At 40.0% G+C, this 22238-nt stretch overlaps 1 protein-coding gene across 20 annotated transcripts in view; it reads left to right on the top strand.

Annotated features, from left to right (window-relative positions):
- Nucleotides 1–22238, top strand: part of Bnc2 (basonuclin 2) — a 409226-nt gene that overhangs the window by 262386 nt on the left and 124602 nt on the right. The window lies entirely within an intron of this gene.

Here is a 22238-nt window from a genome sequence, read left to right as displayed (position 1 = left end):
GGGAGGGTGGCCCAAGCACTGATCCTAAGGATGCAGATTTCCTGCCAGGTACAAAGCGCTGTTCATGGATGTGGCTTTACTGCATATTACGCATAGTATTGTGTGTGGTTCATGTTTATTGTGTTTAAGAAAAAGGAGACATGCAAATAAGCAGACATATTCTCCTTGTAGACTGTGTAATTTTAAAAGATAGGTAATGTTTGTAGAAGAAAACCCTGGCTTGTGTTTTTGACAGCCTCGGGTATTGGCTCTTAAGTGGGCATACTCTTCATTCCCAAGCAGTGCCAAACATCCAGTGGGTTGTATTTTTTCTAAATGTCATGTTATTCTAGGAAGATCTGAGGTAACACCACCAGGCCATGTCTTGAAATGCTTTTAATTTATCATGTACCTCGCTTGCTTGGGCATGTGTCTTGGAGCTGTAGGGACGTCTCAGCCATGTTTCCATGAGAGAGACAGTAGCATCAGGGAAAGACACTGGAAGGAGTGTGCTTGGTGACACAACCGTTCCTGTAACCAGTCCTTCAAGGATAGAACTTTTCCTGCCTTCATTAACAAGGTGATTTGATGTCTTAAACAACAGCAGTTTATGTTCTTGTAGCTCTGGAACATTGATGCTAGAGTTTTATTCTGAGGGCTTTTAGGTATTTAGATGGCTTTCCTGATGCCATCTTTGTGTCTGTATCTTCTGATATTCCTGAGCCAACTCCTCTTACAAGGACACTGGGCAGACTTGACTTTGAGGGCCACCCTAAGGGTCTTATCTTGAGTTAGTCACATCTTTTAGGGTCACATGTCTAAATGCAGTCTCATTCTCAGATACCAAGATGTGGCTCTAGTCTATGAATTTGGGGGGGAGGGCAGTTCAGTTCATGACACTTTACAAACATGCCATTTTATTTCCTAGAGGAAATTTTTATGTGTATGTACATGGGTTATGTGGGTGGGTGAGTGTTTGTGGATGTTTGTGGATGTGTGTTTGGTTTGTGCACGTGTGCAAGAGTCAGTGCTATGGGAATGCACTGCTGTAGCTTACTGAAAGTTCATGTGTGCTTCAGTAGACTTGCACCACCATGCATACCTAGAAGGATTAATTTTGCTAGAAAATAACTAGATATTTTATGTCCCTTACCCGTTACATGAGGTCATTGGAGGCAGTGTGGTGTAGACTCTTCTAAGGAAAAAAATGGCTCTCTCATTTAATGATGTGTTATTCAACATGACCCTGTTTTCTTACAAATTATGATTACTAATGGTACTGATTTAGTGCTGGACGACGTATAGCTCAGTGTTAGAGTGTATATTTAAGCATTTGTTAGGCTCCGAGTTCTGTCAGAAGATACTGTGTAATCTTACAGTGAAAAGGTAGTGATAATATGAAGGCTTTAATAAATATTCTATGTGAAAAATAATGTATGGACAGCCGTTGAGCATAAAGAGGGGTTAATAATTAAACAAAGAGCTTTTCTTTCCTTCCAGAGCCTTCTTGTATTAGCATCATCTGTCTACTGTGGGAACCTTAGGAGATGGATAGTTGACCGTGTCACTAGGATTTGTTTTATATATCTGCTTCCATGTGCATATTACATTAGTTAGGGAGTAGAACACAAATGCTGTTTTGATTCCTTCCTGAAAAACATGTTTTAGTCCTGGCCAGGGAGGGTTTTTTTGAGACTTTTTGAAGGATGTGAGTTTTAACTCTCTTGAATAAGGTGTTTCTATTACAGTAAACTTTGCTTTCTCCATTGTATTATTCCAGGTTCTTTTTCTGAGATATTAATTTTGGCCTTTCTCATATCTAAGTAAAATTAATTCTAGTAGTTTCCCTCACTATTATCATCTTGACCTTTATTCTACCTCATAGTACGGACATACTTGTACATAGTGTGAAATATATACATGGGGTTTGCAAAGCCTACCCTTCTCCCTTCATTAGGGCAAGTATGACAGGGAGGGCTGGCTCTTGGCCTTTGAGTTGGCAGTGGGATGAGAGCACCCACTCATTTTGCCCCTAGCATTTCCACTAATTGCTTCATTCCCTCCCCCTGCACAGAAACCCTGAAATCATGTCTCCAATTATTTCTGCTCAGAGGTAAGACATACCAGTCTTCCTGGCCACCTTACCCATGTAGTGTCCTCCGTATGGGACTAGGAGGAAATGACTTGGCCTTTCTAGTGTGTGATTTCCTTCCAAAAGGATGTGAGACAGAAAAGACACTACCACACAGTACTATCTCATGGTAGCATCAAGTACATACTACTTGTCACTGTGTATGCACACATGCACATGAGTCCACACTCGCCCGTGCGCGCGTGCGCGCACACACACACACACACACACACTCTTTCACACACACACACACAAGCACACGAATACGTGTTGCTTATGAATAAACATGTACCTAATTCACACCTTCTCCTTTAAAAGTAAAAAAAAAAAATTAGAAAACTTTTGGTCTCTTTTGAGTGTCTTCTTACATCCCTTTTGTTTTAAATTTCTAAAGTGTTGAGTCATTATATAATGTGTATATACCCCTGTGTACAAATACACAGACTCAGCACACATATGTGCATGTCTCTGTATGTACACAAATTTATAGCCTTATAGATTGCTTCTTAAGCTTACTTGAATTGATCACAGTAGTTGCCTTCAAGAAACCTTGGAGAGATGTTTTCAAATACTTGAAGAGGTATTAATTCATCCTCTTACAAAACCTGGGTGTTGAACTAACTCAGGGGGCAGCATTATTCCTTATGAGTTGATTCCCTGAAATCTTGAGCACTACGGAGCTTGGATGGGGACACACAGAACGGTCATTGGATACCAGCAGGATTTCCTACAGAGGAAAAAGTTCATAAATGATTTCCTTTTTTCCCCATTTAAAGAATGTTAGCTTTTTTTGCCAATCAAATGCAAAGATTGTTGAATTTAAATTTGTAAAAACAAAACTTGTTATTTTGGCATGGGATAGCCACCTGATGTATGTAATAAGTTAGTTGATGAGCTCAGGGCTTCCAGTCCTCTCTTGTTCTGTTCAGAGTCTTTATAAAAGAATTTAGTGTCCTTCTACCCAATCCACTTTCCTCCTGTCTCCCTAGCTAGTGTATTCTCTGTGTTTACCTTTCCTCCATTTGCCTAAGATGATCTCAGTGAGGTTTGGAGTTGGCTTCTCCTACAAGGCCAGCCCTGCTGGTGCAAGAGTGTAGATAAGATCCAAGAAGTGACCACTAGTGGGGCCTGTCTCCTGAGAGACATTTTTGTTGCTAGAAATTCAGTTTATGGTTTGATTCTTTCTTCTGACACTACATGTTTTAATTCAACTACTTGTAGATGTGAGTCTTCAGTCAAAGATTTGGCATAATCTTAAAAAATAGCCAGTATTACCAGAGTATTAGACTACACAGTGCTGAGTGAAGGTGGGTGGCTAGGATGGGGGTCCATGTTCACCTGTTCCCTCTCTGAAGGCTGTCCGGAGACCTGTTGCCACCAGGAGATGTTGCCTTTGTGAAAGAGGCAGGGCATTTATTTTATTATTATTATTTGTAAATTAATTTTTGTGTCCATAGTCCAGATGAAGACTTGATTTTTAAACTTTTTAAATGAGAGGGTAAAGTTATGCAAGTAAAAATATAAGCTAAATTCTAATTTTTTTTAAGGAAATATTTCATTAGAAGTCAAGACTATTGAGAAATCGTTTTCTTGCAGTGGTATATCCATCTGTTTCATAGCTTATGATATGTAGGCCAGTGTTAGAAATGTAACTTATTTGTTTTTCCCTTTGTGGAACTAGTAGTAATTTCATGTTCTGATGAAGCTTAGTTGTTAAAACTGTCTCCATTTTAACTTTCCCAAAGCTGAATCAGTTCTGTGTTCCTGAGCTTGATAGATGTGTTAGAGGGACATTTGGATGGAACAGGAGACTCGATCCGTATAACACTCAGCTTACTGACCTTCACAGCAGGACGTGGGAGGACAGTTATTTTCCTTATAGACTGCTTTAGCCTTAAGGAAGGAAGTACCTGCCACCAAGCTAGTGAATGCTAAAGTTGTCATTGGCTTCCAGGTGATCTGCAGGAAGATGAGTGTCATTCCTTTGGCCGATGCCACCCTGTAAGAAAGACTGCTGTTACGCTGGGGCTTTGGGAGCTTTTCTTCAGTATGTTCTATAAGTGTGATTTCCTTTCCTTGCTTGCAGTTATTTAGGGAAATATAATCCCACATTGTTACTTGACTTAGTGCTTCATCAAACCTGATTTTTTTTCCATACCCATGTTTTATCTATACCTCTTAGCTCTTTCAGTGTAAAAATAAACAGGTTTGCATCATCTGGACTATCCATCACTTAATAGCATATTAAACATATATACGACATAAAGCATTTTCCCGTGGACTTTGGATCCTGTGACACATGAAATGCAAGGACAGTAGAGTTAAGTTAGAGTCATTTACCATCCTACTTTATGATTTACTATGCTGCGAGCCTTATTGCTTATATAGGTCACTGTTTACAGCATTTCTTGTAAAGATTTAATTTTAAAAGAATATGTGTGTGCATACATCTCACACACACACACACACACACACACACACACTATTGCAGTTGGAGTGGAAGACTATGAGTTCCGGTGCTTGTGGAAGCCAAAACAGGACACTGGATCTCCCCAAGTTGGAATTACAGGCAGTTATGAGCCTTCCTACGTGGGAGCTGGGAATGAAACTTGGGTCCTCTGCAAGAGTAGTGTGTGTAGTTACCTGCTGATCCACCTCTCCAGCCCTACTTCTAAATCTTGTATAATCAGCAGAAAGTGATTTTTGTTCTCAGTCTCATTAAGTTTGCATTCTCCCCTTTTACTTAATAGGTCTTCGTAGACTAGAGGCCCTTACTTAAATGGAAAGTATAAAATATCCACCAAAAAAAAGTTGTAGTTTTTTTTAATGTAAGTGTACATCACATAGATGTTGCTGGATTTCCTGTTTTTATTTACTAAACTCATAAATGTCAATTAAGTTTCTATTAAGACTCAGTATGTAAAATGAAATTTTAACCTAGGATCCAAGGCATTCTATAATCAAAACTCTTGGTTATGTTTGTCTTACATTTTGAATCAGGCGCTCTTGGAATTCTGTTTACAAATTCCACAAGTTTATTGTAGACATGGTGCCTTATAAAGACTTGAACAGGACAGATCAAAGTCAATACTTCCATATGAGAGGTCAAATGTCTTTATTATTTGTCTCAGTCTGTGTTAAGCTTACAATTTATGTAAATATCTATGAAAGGAGTTTGCCATCAGCCCCTACCTATCTTGTGTCTCCGTAGCTGTGGCTCATCTTCCTCAGCCAGTTTTCTTCTTCACATTGGAAAGTCTCCCATCCTCAGCAATAAAATGTCTGAAGTGTCTGTGCTCTCCTGTTCATTCTGAGAGACTTGACAGCACTGTCTGGAATCATGTATAGACTTCCCAGGATACATAGCACACTGAGAAGAAAACCGGACTTTCCTTTGTTACAGGAAGATAATGTTCTCACATATTCACCCACAGCACAGCTCTGGCCTTACTCTAACTGACATGGAGAAGGTCTGTCAGCAATTGTACTTTGGAAGAACATTTTTAGCAGGTGTTTAGGACTTGGTGAACTGTAACAGCACACTACTAGGCTGGGTGCTTCTTAGCATAGTGCAGTGATGATAGTCTGACCAAAGGTGGAAGGTTGGCCATTTAAGAAAATGCTTCTAGATTGTTACAGTGTTCCAGAACCTGGCTGTGCCTAGCCTCAGATCCTTTCCTTAGAGGAACCAGCTTTTGCTGTCCCGGCATTCTGTTCTGCTGTCTCCATGAGGAAAGTCCTTGAACATTTCTGTACTTGCTTCACTTGAGTGAAAACAAAGCCATTTCCTGCCTGGCACAGGAGACTGTTGCTTGACCTGGGGGCACAGTGCCCTCTCCTGCCTCTCTCCTCTCCTCCCTGATTGGAGCTGATAAGCCATAAAGGGAGGACATCCTGATGTAAAGGCCTGTGCTTGATTAATGGCTCTGGCTGCTCTCTCATCGCATCCCTCAGCTGCGGGTTCCCTTGCTTTCTCAGCCTACCCACCTTCTGCATGTTGCTTTAAACTCCTTCAATTTTCTTTTAGCATCGTTCAAACAGTGCCTCCTTTTCAAAGTCCTGGGCCATCTGCCTGCTAGCTTCTCAGATATGTTGTCACGTGATGCAGGATGAGTGTTGCAAGATCTTGTGTCCTAAGTACTGTCAGTGCTGATTTACTGGTCAGGGGCTTCCTGGGTGAAACTGACGTTTTCAGAACTCTCTTTCTCAGACTGTGACAAAGCTCTACATCAGTTAAAGGGAGGATGCTAGAGAGAGAGTTAAAGGGACAGCTGTTGAATAAGGAGCTTGCAGCTTGTTCTAGCTCTGACTGTTGGAACCATTTCCAGGTTATTTAATTAAGTTTTTCTCATTTTTTTTTTCTGTGAAGATATCTATATGATTTGTACATAGTAAAAGCCTGGTGAAGTGTTAGTTGTTTTAATTACTGAATCAAAATAACAGATATATCAAAGTTGACTAGTTAAAAGATAGCTGTAGGCAGACTAATGTATTTCCTGTGTTCTGGTTCTTTTATGTGCAAATTCAAATAATAATAGGAATGCGCCTAAATATCACAGTGGCTTGAAGGAAGATAAAATGAGTGGGGAGTTACCCTAATGTTCTGGCATAAGCATTTTAGCTCAAATCCTATGTAGTCAATGCGGTAATTCTAAACATGAACAGTCATGAGACTGTCTAAGAGTTTTAGCCCTTGGGAGGTAGAGGCAGGAGAATCAGCCATTCATGGTCATTCTCAGCTTCATGGTGAGTTTGAGCACAGCCTGGAATACTTGAGACCCCATCTCAGAGACAAAAACAGAGTCTTTCAAAGTGCAGTGTGGAAGGGGGTGTGCTTCAGAGTGGAGTTTTGTACCGGTTTATCTTGGCTGTGAGGCCCAGAGCTCTTCAGGGGCAGTCTCCTCGTCCAAGAACTCTAGGGCAGCTGTGTGGGCCTCATTTGAACAGAAGCAGAGACAAAGTTACTCCAGACAACTTTATCCCAGACCACTGTGAAGTCTCACTAGAGCTTCCCGGTTTTTGAGAAGTAGAGAGCAGTGCATTATGTGTTGAAAACCAAAGAGATTAAACTGAGGAAGAGCTGCCCTTGCTTATCTTCACACCTCTCCTTCTGCGTGTGAATACTTTGATAGGCTCACTACTTTATCATTTTATTGCATTTTATTACATCATAAATTTTTATATCTTGCTAACGATCCTACAGGAAGCTTAATTGTTTATAGGAACATCTTAATTAACTAGAGTTCACCATGTTAAGCGGAACACAAATTGAAGGGGTGATAAATGAAACACCCTCCGTTCCTCTCCTTTTATCGGATGCACTATTCACATAAACTAGCATCTTCCCCCAGGTTGTAAGGACTGGTTCCTAAGCATTCTGTGCTGATGCTCCCCACCATTCTCTCTCTACTGGACCATAATGGCTGACTTCCTCCAACCTCCCTCTACTCCTCTATGGAACTGTGATCAGAGAAGAGTACTCTCACAGAGAATTCTGACCTGTATGCTGTATGCTGAGGGTCCTGAAATACTGTTTTTGCATCCCATTCTTTCCTAAGTACTTGCCTTCTTCAGATCATCCCAAAGCAGATTACTGTGTGCTAGAAAGTGAATCCCCGAGCAGATGATATGATAAGCGGGGGGGGGGGGGGGGGGTGGGTGTTGTTGCTGGTAAGAGGTCCAGTAGCTCTCTCATGGTCTCCTTTTTGGCTCTCTAGTAGAAATGGAATCCCCACGTTGACCTTTCGGCTTTCCTGACTTGTTGATGATGAATTGGTGACGGTAAACATGGGGTCTCAAACCTGTCTACCTTAAAGGACAGTTTATCTGGCCTTCGATTTAGTAGGCCAACAAGTGTGAAGGCAATTCTAGGCCTGGCTGTTGAAGAAAAACACTTCTTTTGAGCCCTTGAAATAAGGCAAGTTCAAGCTCAGATGTGCTGTAAGTGTAAACCAGATTTTGGAGAGCCTGTCTTAAAAAAAACTAGGTTGTAAAATTATCAGTAAGAAGTATTCTGTCTAGTTACATACCAGCATCTCTGTTAGATCTAAGAAAAATTTCTAAAGTTGTATCATGTTTGCTTTTTTTACTTTCCTCAGTGAAAATTGAAAAACTTTTAAAAAGTATGTTGAGGCCTGGGGCTGTAGTTCAGCTGGTACTGGTCTTGCTTGCCCTGCACAAAGTACTAGATTCCCCAACACCACATAAAGCAGGGCAAGTCTACAATTCCTGTGCTCAGGAGGTAGAAGCTGGAGGATCGATTGTTCAAGGTCATCCTTCCTCTCATAGTTAGTTCAAGGCCAAACTCTAGAATCCTCTTTCTATAGCCATGCTGTGATAGGCTATCTGTGCATAACATAAACTTAGATAACCCAGTCTTAGGTTGAAAATGGATTACTAGCAGAGTGGTTAGAACTGATCGGACAACCAGAAAGCCTCAGTTCAGGCTCTAGTCTCTCTTTGGTCACTGTGAAGTCTCCCTAGAGCTTCCCATTGTAGCATTTCCACAGTATGGGACTTGTGTGGCCTTTCCTGTGGTACCCTGTTCATGCCTGAGGAGCAATTCCCCACTGAGTGTCTCCTACAGGAGGCAAGTCTCCCTGTGAAGCCACCCTCCTACTGTGCCAGGGAGCCAGGAGGGGACACTTCATCTTTATGATGCTCTGGTATCAGAAGCCCTAGCTTCTGTGTGTTATGTGAGACAGTGGTTTATGGAAATTTATTTTTCTGTAAGTCTCTGATCTCTGGTTGCCTGCGTCTTTAGCAGAAGCCCCTTGCTGTGGCCTGCAAGGCTGCAGGGTCCTTATCTGAATTCCCATTTTTTAATTCGTTTCTCTTTTGAGTCTTCACTCTGATTTTTCTTTTAATTTTTCTCTGAATCTTTAGACAACAAAGTAAGTGAGAGCGGTATAGAAGGTTTTATAGCTCCACTACCTAGGAAGTACATTTTAAAGACATTAACTTTGCTCGATCATTAACAGATGTTGGTCCTTTTGTTCTATTTAGAAGTTGTAGTCTAGAGTCAAATAACTATTTGAGTTGGTAGTTCTTTCAGACTCCTTTTCCTGCAGTAATATGAGAGTAAGACATTCTTGCTTCCCTCCTTGGCTGATGATGCTTTTTACTATCAGTAAAAATTAAAAAACAAATCAAGTTCTAACATAAAAGAAAACACCTGTTTGGCTTGGAGAACTTGGCTAGGGAGAGCCTTTTTCTGACATGCCAAACGCGACCATCACAGGGCCCCTGAAAAGGGGTCTTTTTTTTTTTTTCTGTCTCTATTTCATGTGAGCATTGGCAGAAACTCTGACAAGCAGTTCTTCATATTTTATTACGTTCTTGTCTGCAGAATCTCTGTCAGGCAAAAACCTTGTCAGCGGAAAACCTGTCGTAGGATCAGAGGAGACAAAAACAGGTGTCACACAGGCAGTCAAAACTGAAGGAAAAAAAAGATTAGGCTAAAGAGAAAGAGGCAGACAATTACATTAATGCCATTGCTTTTATCTTATAGATGTGTGTTATTATCTCGGGGTGCTGAGTGCGCAATTGCCTCACAGAAATGTAGACAGGAGACAAGGGGAAACTTGATAGTTATTAACTGAAGAGGCAGTGTGTCAAAGCTGGATGGGGTTCAAAGTTTTACAGAAGGAAAAAAAAAAACGCAGGCAGCAAGCAACGGCTGTGTGGTTCTGCTTTCGGCTACGTAAACTTAGTAGCAATCTAACATTTTCTACTTGGAAAAAGATCATAGAAAAATTAATGAAAGATGTGATATGGAAGCTTTGGGGGTAACATTTATTCTCTATACTTGCGACTCAGTCTCAGAACCTTTTCTGTCTCATAAAATCTTTCCACAATGAGATACAATGTGAGGCATGAAGACAGGCATTTGTCAGTTCAGCTGTGTTGTTTGGATATGTTTAAAACACCTATTATCAACACACTTTTAATTAAAAAAAGCTATTAAGAAGCCCTTTTACTAAGTGTGAACATCTGTACGTGCAAGCTGTAAATTAGAAGATCACATATGTGTGCCTCAGTCAGAGACTAAATGAATTTGGCAAGTGTTTTCTATTACTGGGATTTTAAACACAGTCATATCTAAAGGAAATAACAAATGCTACATTTCTCAATTTGCATTGATTTTTTTTTATTGTGTCTGTTGGTACTGATTAATAGAACTTTTCTAATTAGGAATTAGAGTGGTTATCATGATCAGATTAGTAAACAGAACTCAGAACAACAACCAATAGCCCTTTTGCTTCTTTGTTACTCTTATTCTTCAAAACTTGCCTCCTAAAATCTGAAACCCTGGTGATGTATCTTGCAGTTTCACTTTGCCAGTTGCTTAAACCCTGAAAGGTTTTAAGCTTTATTGATAACTCACCCTGTCAGGCAGCCCACAAATGGAGGGCAGGGCAGCAGCAGTCAGTTTTCCTGCCCGGTTAGTTATATATTGGTTGTTTTAATGAAACATCAACCGAGACATTGTTCTGGCTGTTGGGAATTTTTTTGGTCATGTATTTAATACTTGGTTAGTTTAGATTTTTGCTAAGCCCTAAGACTTCCTTCTTAGCCCTCTTTATGAGCAAATCTTTATATTGGGGCAAAGCCATTTGATACTGATATGTTCATTACACAAATCCAGCAATCCAGAAGAAAACAAACGTTAGTGTCAGAAGTGTCTGTGGGAGGAGCCCAGAGTTTGAAGGAATTAAATGTAGGAGAAAACTGAAAGATTAAGGATAGCTTCAGAATAAGATTTCAGACCGACTGACTGGGGGAAAATAAAAAACAAAACAAAAACAAACAATGACATAAAGCTGATGCATATGTTTTTAAAAACTGAAGAAGTTAGAATAGGATAATTTCTCTTTAGGTGTTTGCTACGAGACACTGGCCTACAATACCACTGCTTTCATTCAGTCTTGAAATGTTTCCTTAATGTATCTGTCAAAGTTTTAAAGCATGCGCTGCGTTTCAGTATCTCCTTTGTGGAAATGTATAGATACATGCTACTTTAAGGAAACTAAGTCTATAAAGCAGATAGCTTGCTTATACAAGAATTCAATTTTTTAGTTTTTAATAAGAAGATATGTAGCTCACTCAAGCAACTTTTAAATTTTCATGGTACATTTTAATGGGTTATGTTTTATAGCCGGCATACATTTAATTCATTGATACAAAAACTGAATGGAGTAGGGTGTATGTAGCCAACTTTAGGCTAGTCTTGGCAACTCAGCGTTGGATAGAACCACAGTAGTGGAAATAAACCTGTAAACCTGGTTTCAGTAAGGAAATGTAATTACCAAATCTCTTCCTACAGCTACTGTCAAGTCTGCAGATTAATTTTTCTCTTCTCTTAAGCACCCCAGAGGAGAGCTCCTTCATAGAAGCAAATCTGTGCCCCTAGACTTGGGCCATGTGGGGAACAAGGGAAGCGGCATTGCGCCCGCCTGCCTGCCTGCCTGCCTGCCTGCCTGCCTGCCTGCCAGGAGCATGAGCTTCTGAACCTCCACACAATGACAGCCTACTTTTATGGGTGCTGCAGTCAGACATTAATAATTCCCAACATCAGTTCTGAAGACTTTATTATGCATAAGGCCACAGGGGAGAAATGCCAATCAGCTTGGAATATTAGCCGCATGGTCTCCAGCGCTGCTCAGAGTCTCCTGCAGACTAATTGTGGGTGTTTCTAGGTATGTGTTCCCATATTCTGAGAGCTGAATGCCAACCAAAGCCGATTAAATACACTGGCTGGTGGGGCTTATTAGAACTACTTTGTCTAACATCCCTCCCTGCAGTGTAGAGCCATATTTGTATCGTATTAAGGGAATATTTATAGACTATTCTTCACCCATTAAGGGGTCATTGAGGTGCAGTATATAAGGTGGTGTGTGTAATAAGGGTTTGTGGAGTCTTGATAGAGTCTTTAAATCTAAAACCACCAACACTATCTGTCCAAGAAAGGAAGGAAACCCGTTATACCTCTGGGTGAAGTTGTCATCACGGGACTGGGAGATCAGCTCTTTCAAAGACCTATCGCTTTCTTTCTTCTTTCCTCTCAAATAATTTCAACAAGTAAGCCTTCTCTCTCCTTTGCATCAACTCACCTAATTAATTCAACTTTGACAAGAACAGAGAGAAGTTGTGACTTAAGTAGAACAGGAGTTATTTTGTACCTAATTTGCTCCCAATTACATAATTCTTTAACCTAAAAGCAGTGAATGAAATCCGCAGATCTAAATATTATTCAAGTCATAAGGAGTTTCCTCTTAATCACAATTATTTCTGTCTTATGATCTCCTGATTCACTAAAAAGTTTCTAATGTGCCATCATTGCGCCTTATTAATGTCCTCCCTTAGTGGGGAAGCTTGTATTAGGATCGGGCTTGCAGTCTATGAGGAGGTTAAGTCTTTGCATTGAGCTCTGATGGTCTTTTCTAGTAAAAGAACTGAGTCTCATAATGGCAAAGGATTGATGTTATAATGATTCCAAAGGGCCCTTTTATGATGAAATTCTAAATATGTGAAATCCCATTAAACCTGTAGAAGTTCATGGGCTAGCTCCATTGAAATGACATATCGTTATATTGGGTATAGTGTGCTTATTATAAAGTGTGACATAATAGGAAATTATTGGTCATATTAGCAGGGATGAAGAGCAATTCACCCCCATAAATTCAGAAGCTACAGCCTAGACATTTGAGGTAGAAGCAATAACAATATTCTATTTATAAGTAATCAGAACCTTAAAATCTGACCTCAAATATTTCACTAACAAAATTCTGTTACTAAAAACTTGATTTTAGAAGTTTAACATTCATCATGGAGAAGTTCTATATTCTTTTAAATTCAAGCACATGTGTTAAGTATTAAATCTGTTAAAAATTAGCCTAGTATACCCAGCCCAAATGTTCTAAAAGCTGACCACTTGGCATTACTATAATTTGGGTTCCTAGTGGCAGTTGAGAATAGACATGAACTTCTCCAACTAGCCTTACAATTTAAAGCTCACTTGGCATTCTACTGTTTAAAGAATGAGGTTTTCTTTATAACTTATAAAATTGTTTCAAATAGACATTTTAAAACATTAAAATATCCAAGGCAAAACTAAAATGAATGGAGTAATATTTACATACTGTTCATATTAATTTCTAATTGTTTGATACTGCAAAGTGGGTGGTTTTCAAAAATCACTTTCCACTTTTCCCACTCCTTATTTCAGTGAATAAATAAATGCAATGTCTGTGAGCTCCACACTGCTGTGCTTGCCCAACTGTTAGATGGGATCCACTGGGCATGTGCCTATAGCTAGCATATTCCTCCACGAATCACCAATGTAACTTGAATTTGACTTTTAAAGAAAGTCATGTTTTTAAGAAGCTGTGGGAAACTAAGAGTTATAAACTGACATTGAGAGCCAGTTGTCTAAGGTCAGTGAAAAGCACTTTTCTACTCCTACATTAAGGAAAAAAAAGAATATGAGTATGTTCTGATTTCGGTAACCTTCACAGAAATTTTGGAAGTGGAGTCTTCAGAATTATAAGTTTAAAACTATTTTAATTTATTTGAAGCTTCTGGAGTAATTCTTGTTACTTAAAATTGAAAATGAAATAGATACTATCATCATCATCATTATTATTATAATTATTTTTAGATAATACCTCACCATAGATATAGTCAAAAGTATATGTTATTATATATTTATTATATATTCTGTGTCACTAACTTACATTGAGATCTCATTAACGATCTACAAAAATTCTATCTGTTATCTTGGCTACGATTCTGTTCTTCACATCCATAAATGTTCCTTCTCCATATATATGCTCTTCTGTTTTACTGATTAACCATAACTTTTTTCCATATCTAAAAAAATGTTGGAAGTGATAGAAAAGGCAGTAAGTAATCTTGGAATTCCTGTCAAGATAGTACCCTACTGTAGCCTTTAAATTGTAGTGATCCCACAATCTCATTATTCTGTGGAGGGATGAAGAGTAGGGGGAGGGGGTTGAGGAAAGGGTCTGGGTCAGACCCCATGAGAATGTTGAGCCCTCAGACTATCACCAGTTCAGTGCAAGGCGTCTAACTGTGTTTCCTATGTTAACTGGTGATCCGTTCAGCAGTACGTGTTACATGTCAGGTATTGTTACTGCTTCACATAAAAGTGTTATGACCTCTGAGAGTGCAGCATATGGCTGGTATGGAAGAAAGAAAGTGTTCATGAGAAAGAAGAACATAATTTAAGGGCAGCTTTGACATTATAAATCTGAAAAATGAAGCCATGCAAATGGAATCTTGCTTGTACCTGCAGCTTCTCAGGATTTGGTTTCTTTCACGCCCCAGCTGAGGTGGTTTTGCTTGATCCCCACAATTCCCCTGTAAATTATGTTGGGATGATAAATGTGTGTTTGCAATTTTATGTTTATTTGTATGTTTGATTGTTTTGTTTGTTTGGGGTTTGAGGGGAGTTAGGTTCAAGAAGGATTTTCTCTGTAGCCCTGGCTATCCTGAAACTTGGCTTTGAAGATCATGGTGGCCTTGAACTCTACCTGCCTCTGCCTAGTGAGTGTGCTGGGATTAAAGGTGTGAACTACCATCCCCAACTATCTGTTTATTTGCATATTTTGAAGACTTTTTCTGTCCTTTATTAACCAGAAGTCGGTCTGAATCATCTCTGTTTTGTCTTAAAAACTTAACATGGGCCTGGGAACACCCATTTAGTGACTAGATGTTAAAGCTCTGGGAAATCAGCGAGAACACACTTTGGTTAAAACAGGAGCTTCATGTCAAAGAATTACTATGCTAAAGAGAAAAACAACTCCAATCAAGGTCATTTGACTCTATTTAATGTATACATATGCATCATGTGTGTGTGTGTGTGTGTGTGTGTGTGTGTGTGTGTGTAGGTGTGTAGGGGGTGTGCATGGCACATATATACCCATGCATGAGTGTGTATTGTGGTAAAGCGATGAGTTGTATGAAAAGGCTGGGAGAGTAATAGAAACCTTTCAGAGACATATCACGTCTCTCGGGAAAGTGACTTGGCTCTACTGTACTAGACAAGGTTAAGAGAAACACCAAAACCTAGTCAAAACCATTGCCGCAGTGAGGGCATGAGGGTCTAAGCACCTGTTTTGAAGTGGTAGGAGTTAGGTTAGAAAGGAGGAATTGATCCAAGACAAACTGCAATGGGACTAATAAGCGATTGATTATGCAAGAGAGCAAGAAGTAATTAGAGCTGGTTTTGTATGTTCTTGCGAGATAATGTTAAGAGAGGAAAACAGTTTCAACAGGACAGAATCTGGTATCTGCAATTATTATCTCAGCTGTATAAAACCACCCAGTGAAAGATGAGGCTGACACAAGTCCTTGCTTTGCTTAGTGGGATGATAGATAATTTTATTGTTTTTCTTTCTTTTTTAATTTACATCCTTTAAAAGAGGAGCATCCCTGAGAGAAAAATAGCACATTCAAATAAGTTGGCTTTGAAAGATGGTGGCCACATATCCCAGTCCTATCTGAGCCATACAGGTCAGCTATGTGTTTATATTTTAAGAGTATTGAGCGGGGTGTCCAGGATTGTGCAAGAGTAGCTGGATTCCTAGGGGCAGATTAACACATGAGAGTAGCATGAAAGGCTACTTCCCTGGAAACCTGATGCTTTCTTTGCCTCTAGGTAGATTTCCCCTGCAGATCAGAATGTCCCAGTCATCTGTACTTCTGCTTCATCTTTGCACTAAACATCTTCCTACCCTGCTTCTCAGCTTGATCCTCTTTCTGTCCTTTCCACTCAGAGTTAAGGTAGCACTCTGCTCTTCAAGCCGCCAGAGTGGTATACCTGAAAAAACGATGAGACCCGAGAGCAGTCTTGACATTGCCATACGCCTTGCCACTGTTATCAGTGATAACAGTGATGGTGATGTAGCTGGTCTTTCGACTCTCTCCTGAATACGGAAAGCAGCGGCTACTGTCTACACTCTAAAGCACAGCTTCAAGGCAATGTTCTGAACTTTAATCTTTGGTTCCAGCTGTCTTTCCCCAGATAGCATTACCATAAAAGTTCATCGCAAGACTCTTATCATTCAACCTATCATGTGGGTACAGTAAAATTAAGAACATACACCTATAAATGTAAAATCTTATTTTTTAATGTTTTAGTCATTAATGTAGATAAAATCAAAATGATATGAATATTAATGTTCATGATTTATTAACTAAAGAGTGGATTATCTGTCAGGGAAGTAGATGAAACTGTAGGTTGTTTCTTCACAGATTATCCATTAATAAATAGTGCTTAGAAGAAAAAAATGTTACCTGCTGTTTCTGTGATGTTTTCTACTGTTATCAATGTAACTCTTAAAACACCTGGCATTGGTTCACTGTTCTGGATATATGATGGTCACAACTGTTAATATGTTTATAATGAGAGGAGGTGTATGCTGCTAAAAAAATTAACATTTGGGTTGTTATTATTTTTGTTTGTTCATTTATTTATATTTATTTATTTTCATGCCATTTACTAATAGGCTAAATACAGTCATTAGTCTCTAGTCTCTAAAAGAACATACTGTAAACTTCATAAGATTAAATAAGCTCTGAATAGTAATCATTGAAATCAATCTGGGGTGTGTTTGTGTGATGTGTGTGTGTGTATGTATGTGTGCACACGCGCGCGTGTGAACGCCAGAGGTTGTGAAATAGGTATTTTATGTCATTTGATTGCATAGGCGATAACTACCTTATTGAGTGGTAATCACAGTTTCTGAAAGAAATTATGTGAAAATTATGTCTACAGATTTTATCCAGTGTGTTTTGAAAATCATAATTAAGCTGGATTTAGAGAGTAAACACCACTTATGTGTTAGGGGCTTTTCTGTACTCCTAAAGGCCTGTTCTAAGAATAAGCAAGCCTTGAGGATAGTAAGAACTTAGCCTAATACTCAGCAAGTCTGGAGTCACTTCTCATTACTGGACACTCTTCAGTGTAGACTTGTGAGAATCGCCTGACATTAGTCCTCAGACTTAACCTGCTCCTGTGTGCCTCCCAAGGCTGTGCGTGCAGCTCCATGGCTGGCCTTGTCTTAGTTCCTTTAGCTCCTGTTATTCCCAGAAGCTGTGTATCATGCCTCCCATGCTAAAAGCACACAAACAAACAGCCCTGCTGCTTTAATTAAACTTCTATGCTTTCATCATTTTTAATATATAAAAGTAAAAATTTCCAGTTTGTAGAGCATTTAATGTTTTCTGTGTCCTGTTAACAGAAACATCGACCACAAAATTTAGGAACATTCCATAGACTTTGCTTTTTAGGATAAAAGCTCCTTACAGTCCTCTCACTTGACCTTTTAGAACTATCTGCACCCTTTTGCCTCTGTGGTTACTCAGGTCTCTCACACTCTTTTGGGGGTGGAGTGGGGGCTGGAGTAGACTCCTGGCCAGCAACATCAGCATCTTGTGAAAACTTGATAGAAATGCAGAGTCCTGGTCACACTGAATAAGAGAGTCTAGGAGAACTGGCCCCATTCTCTGGGCTGACAGGCCCCTTACATGGTTCCCGTGCACACCATGACCGAGAACCTCTGCCTTGACTCCATCTTCCTGTGTTACTCACCTGCTAGCATCCTAAGTCACTTAGACGACCCTGCCTCGTTCTTTCTCCTCTGTGCCACAGAACACCAATCAAGTCCCGTGTAGCATTTACAGCTCCGGCATTTCTCTGTCTTTGAAGGCAGAGGCTACAACATAAATTACTTTTCATCTACATAGAGCACCTTCTCAGGGATCTGTTAATAAGTGCTGATGAGCATGTGAACCTGTGCATGGATGAAGGACAGCATTTTAGGAGGAGTCTTGATCAATAAGGTCAGCTGCAGTAGAGAGATCACGGAGAATAATGAATGAAAAATCTATTGGATTTCACAGTACGGCAGGTGTTGGTGACCTTTGAAATGCTTGCTTCAGCAGAGTGATGGGCAGAAAGCCCAGATTGCTGGAAGTTAGGGGCGTCCAACATGATAAGGACTTACACACTTCTTATTGACTGTTTATCTGAACATTTAGAAGCAGAGTTTTCCTGGGTGAAGTTACTGAATGGCTCCTTTTGGTTGATAACCAAATTCCATTGAGCCTGTGATCTTAGGAGATATGATCACTGTAACATGATGTATTTCTAATTTTAAAATGAAATGAAATGATCCCTAGAATGACACAGGACATTCAGTAAGTGCTTAAATGGCCGTTTCCCTGTTTGCTTGTCTTTCCTATGATTATTTTTCTTTACTAATATTGTTGAAGACATCACTCTGTGCATTTATAAAAGGTGAACTTCTTTAGAACATTTCTCATTCCAGACATGGCAGTAATTATGAATTTTATTTGGACTGGGGGGGGATATACCTTTAGTTGAACCAGGCAGTAAATTTGAAATTACATGGTATCTACCTGGAGGTGTTCCCCAAAATGTAGTTGAATCAGTGACCGGATTTCCAAACAGTAATTGAGATATGGATTGGAAACAGAATTTCTGACCTTAATTTTAAGATTCTACTTGAGAGACAGAGAAATAGAGATTGAGAGAAAGTAAGTAATTGATTGATTGATGATTGATTATTGAACTCTTGCAGCCAAAAGTTTTAAGGATGATACATTCGTGGTCTCAAGCGTATCATTAATACCAGCAAGCGGTCTTTTACAGAGTCTGATATTGTCCAACTCATTCAACTCATATGATTCCCATTTATTAGCACTTTTGCCAGCCACAAATTCAAAGAAAAAGAGGATTCCCACTAGTTGTAACTAAAACCCAGAATCTGATCTTACAATCCATCATTCCACCTTGTTGTGGACAGGGACTAGGACAGACAGGCTTGTCCTTGATGGCCTCCCTCACGACTCTGACCATTCAGGAGTTAGGCCTGAATCCTCCCACAGTTTGACAGATCTTGGAATTCAGCAGAGCCCGGCTCTGGGTCACACATTTTATGTCAGTTAAAAGACAAGACATCTTAATTTTTATTTCTCTAAATGTTATCAAAAATTATTAACCTAGCTGTTGTGTGGTTGTGTAAAACTTTTATACCAGAATTCAGGAGTCAGAGACAGGCAGATCTCAGAGCTGGAGACCAGCTTGGCCTAACACAGAAGGTTCCAAGGCGGCTAGGGCTACTTAAACGCTGTCTCTGAGCAAACTCTTTGATGACTCCCTACAGACTGGAACTGTAAAACAGACTTCCCTGGTAGAGTGTAGAGCCTATACCAGGCCAGTCATTAACATAGGATGATTACCATCTATCTTCGATGTTGCATTCAGGCTGAAATCATGGCCTCAAGCCACGCTGTTTACGTTCCACATCCTCACCTATGGCTCATCTCTGACACTCTTGAGAGTCTTTTCTTTGTGGCCTACTTGGACTTTGTTGTTACTACTAACTTACTCGCACTTACTAGTACAAACATCCTCTGCACTAGGGTCTGAAGCTGGCCCTATGCGTATCTGTGTAAATAAAGTTTTACTGGGGCACACACACACACACACACCCTTCCATACTCTAATGTATAAGTGACTAATTGTTAAATAAAAGTTGCAGCTTACAAACTAGTTACTAAATATCACGTCCTTGTAGAATACATTGTCGAGCCCTGTTGTACATATGCTTTGTCACACTGTTCTTACTTCTTTATATATGACACGTTTGTATAGAATGATCATAGACTATTGAGATAGTTACGTCGGTAAACGTGCTTGCCGCCAGTCCTGATAATGAACTTAGACCAGTCTTCAGGGCCTTCCTGGTAGAAGAAAACTCCTATTAGCCATATTCTGACCACTCCATGAGCATGGTGGTAGATGTGCATACTCACAAAAAAATAAATGTTAAAAAAAAAAAAACTAATTAAATAAGCATCAGGAAACGTCCTTGTATCTCCTGTCTGGGTATAAAAGGAGTTTAGAGGGAAATATTTTGAATTAGATATTTTACTCAGGCTTTTCCGGTTACCCCCCGTCCCCTCCCACCTTTTGCTCACTCAGGTTCTTTCTCTTTGAAACCACCAGACTCTTAGCTTCTCAATGCCTCGGAAGATGGGATAGCACTTCCTGTCGGCTACCGAGCACATCTGACCATGAGTCTGCATTCACTTTGCAGGCATGCAGACTGCCAAACCCCATGCATCCAATCCAGGATTCGGTGTCCTACTGTTTCTCTGTGATCCTTTCAGCTGCTCATTTGTTGTGGTCAGAGCGCTTGTTTGGTGGGGCTTTCAGAGGGCTGAGGAAGTGAAGAGGAGGCGGAGCAGGTTTCCCCTCTCCCCATGTCTAACTCGGGGCTCCAGGTGGATCAGCTGCTCATCTCAAGGCTGCATAGTCAGACTGAGTTTGAAGAACAAGATAGTAACACCCCTCTCCTGCCTTCCGCAGCCTAAATGCCCTGTGGAGTGAGAGCTGACTTCAATCTGCAAGCTTGTGAAACCCTTATCTTTCCCAAACGTTAAATTAATTTTTAAAGCTATTTATTCAGAGTTGACTTAACCACCAGAATAGGAGAGATCAGACAAATCAGCTGCAAGAAATGAAGTATGGGGAAACCCGAACTCTTTGACAAAGTATTCCTGGGAGTAAATGTGTTGAATGAAGCCAGCGGGTAAATGATAAGGGCCTTTACACTGTGGATGTAAGAAAGCAATTTATCAAGAGTACATGAACTCTCTGGTGGCTTCAAGTCAGGAAGAAATGAGAGTGGAGGAGGAGCCCTAAAAAATACATTAGAAATACTAAAAAAGAAAAAAAAAACCCTCCATGTGCATGCTCTTTTGAATCTCTCCATTAGTATGTAGAAGTGTTGGTATGTTTGAATTGGGGTTGTTCAGCTTGTCTTTAGGCTGTTGGCAATACTGCTGTGGGGTAAAGTGTTAGGGAGAAAGCATTTTATACAGGCTGCTCAGTAGCTTAGCGTCTGCAGGAACCTTGGGTATTCTCAGATATGGCCATGACTTCAGGCAGAACATTGTCTGAACCTATTTGCCTGACTTGGGAGGCTAAATGACTATCTCCCTGGCTTACAGTGTTTGCATTTTCTCTCTCTAGGGCATATGTATATAGTTCTGACAGTTAATTGCAACACCCTTTCCGTCCTTTTGAGGAGTTCTGGGAGCCTTTTTGGAACCATCTCTTAAATTTTGCTGAATCTCCTAAGCCTGGTGGCTGAGACTTATATCACCTTCATCGACAGTGGAGAAGCCTGGGCCTCATCCTTTGTGCTCTAAGCTGTTGGGTTCCCAGTAATTCAGATATGGATGGGGAATAAACCTTATGATCTTATCTTAAGGCTTTTAGTGTTAGAGGAGTGATGCATTTTGTAGAGGTGAGGAGAAGACAGTTCTGAAATGTGCAAAGTATTTACTATAAAATTGCCCATCCATCCTCGGCTTTCTCCAGGAGATAATTCCATTAGCTAAAATCACAGAAACTCCCTGTTGTAGTCATTTGTTTTTAGTTTCATCTGACACCCTTGGAAGAACTCTGAACAGAAGTAACTAAGTAACTTCCAGGCATCAAGCTGGTGAAGACAACAACAATCCCACAGGCAAACAGGAGAGAACTTGGGAGAACTAAAGTTTCAGGAAAATCTCCCTTTGATAATTTGAGTGGTAATCTTCAGCCCTCCACACAAAGCGTCAACTTTCCTCATTCTTTCTGAATAAGGTTATGATTGTGGTTGTCTTTGTTGATGACTTTTCTGTGTAGCCCAGGCTGGGCTTGAATTCTCTTTATCAGTCCCTGAGCACTAAGATTACAAGTACACAGTCTTCACCTCTCCAGGTTTGAATGAGGCCTTTTACCCTATGATTTAAAAGATGTTCTTCCCCTTCTTTCAACCGGTTAGGAAGTCCAGGGGTGTTAGCAGAGTCGAGGGTTTTTCTGTTTTAAAGGTGAGTCTCTCTACATAGTCAATGCTGGCCTAGGACACATTCCTCTACCAGTACTGATATTATAGGTATGTGCCAGCATACCTTGCTTACAGGGTAATGTAGAGCCTGTTTTTACAGTGTGAATTTGGGTTTCTGTGTTTGTGTAGAAGAATAGAAGGCACTATGATAACTTGAGCTAGCGTTTAATTAGCAAATG

The sequence above is a fragment of the Mus musculus genome, chromosome 4 (assembly GCF_000001635.26).
Source record: "Mus musculus strain C57BL/6J chromosome 4, GRCm38.p6 C57BL/6J".
Taxonomy (NCBI): domain Eukaryota; kingdom Metazoa; phylum Chordata; class Mammalia; order Rodentia; family Muridae; genus Mus; species Mus musculus.
This window is presented reverse-complemented; position numbering and strand designations above follow the sequence as displayed.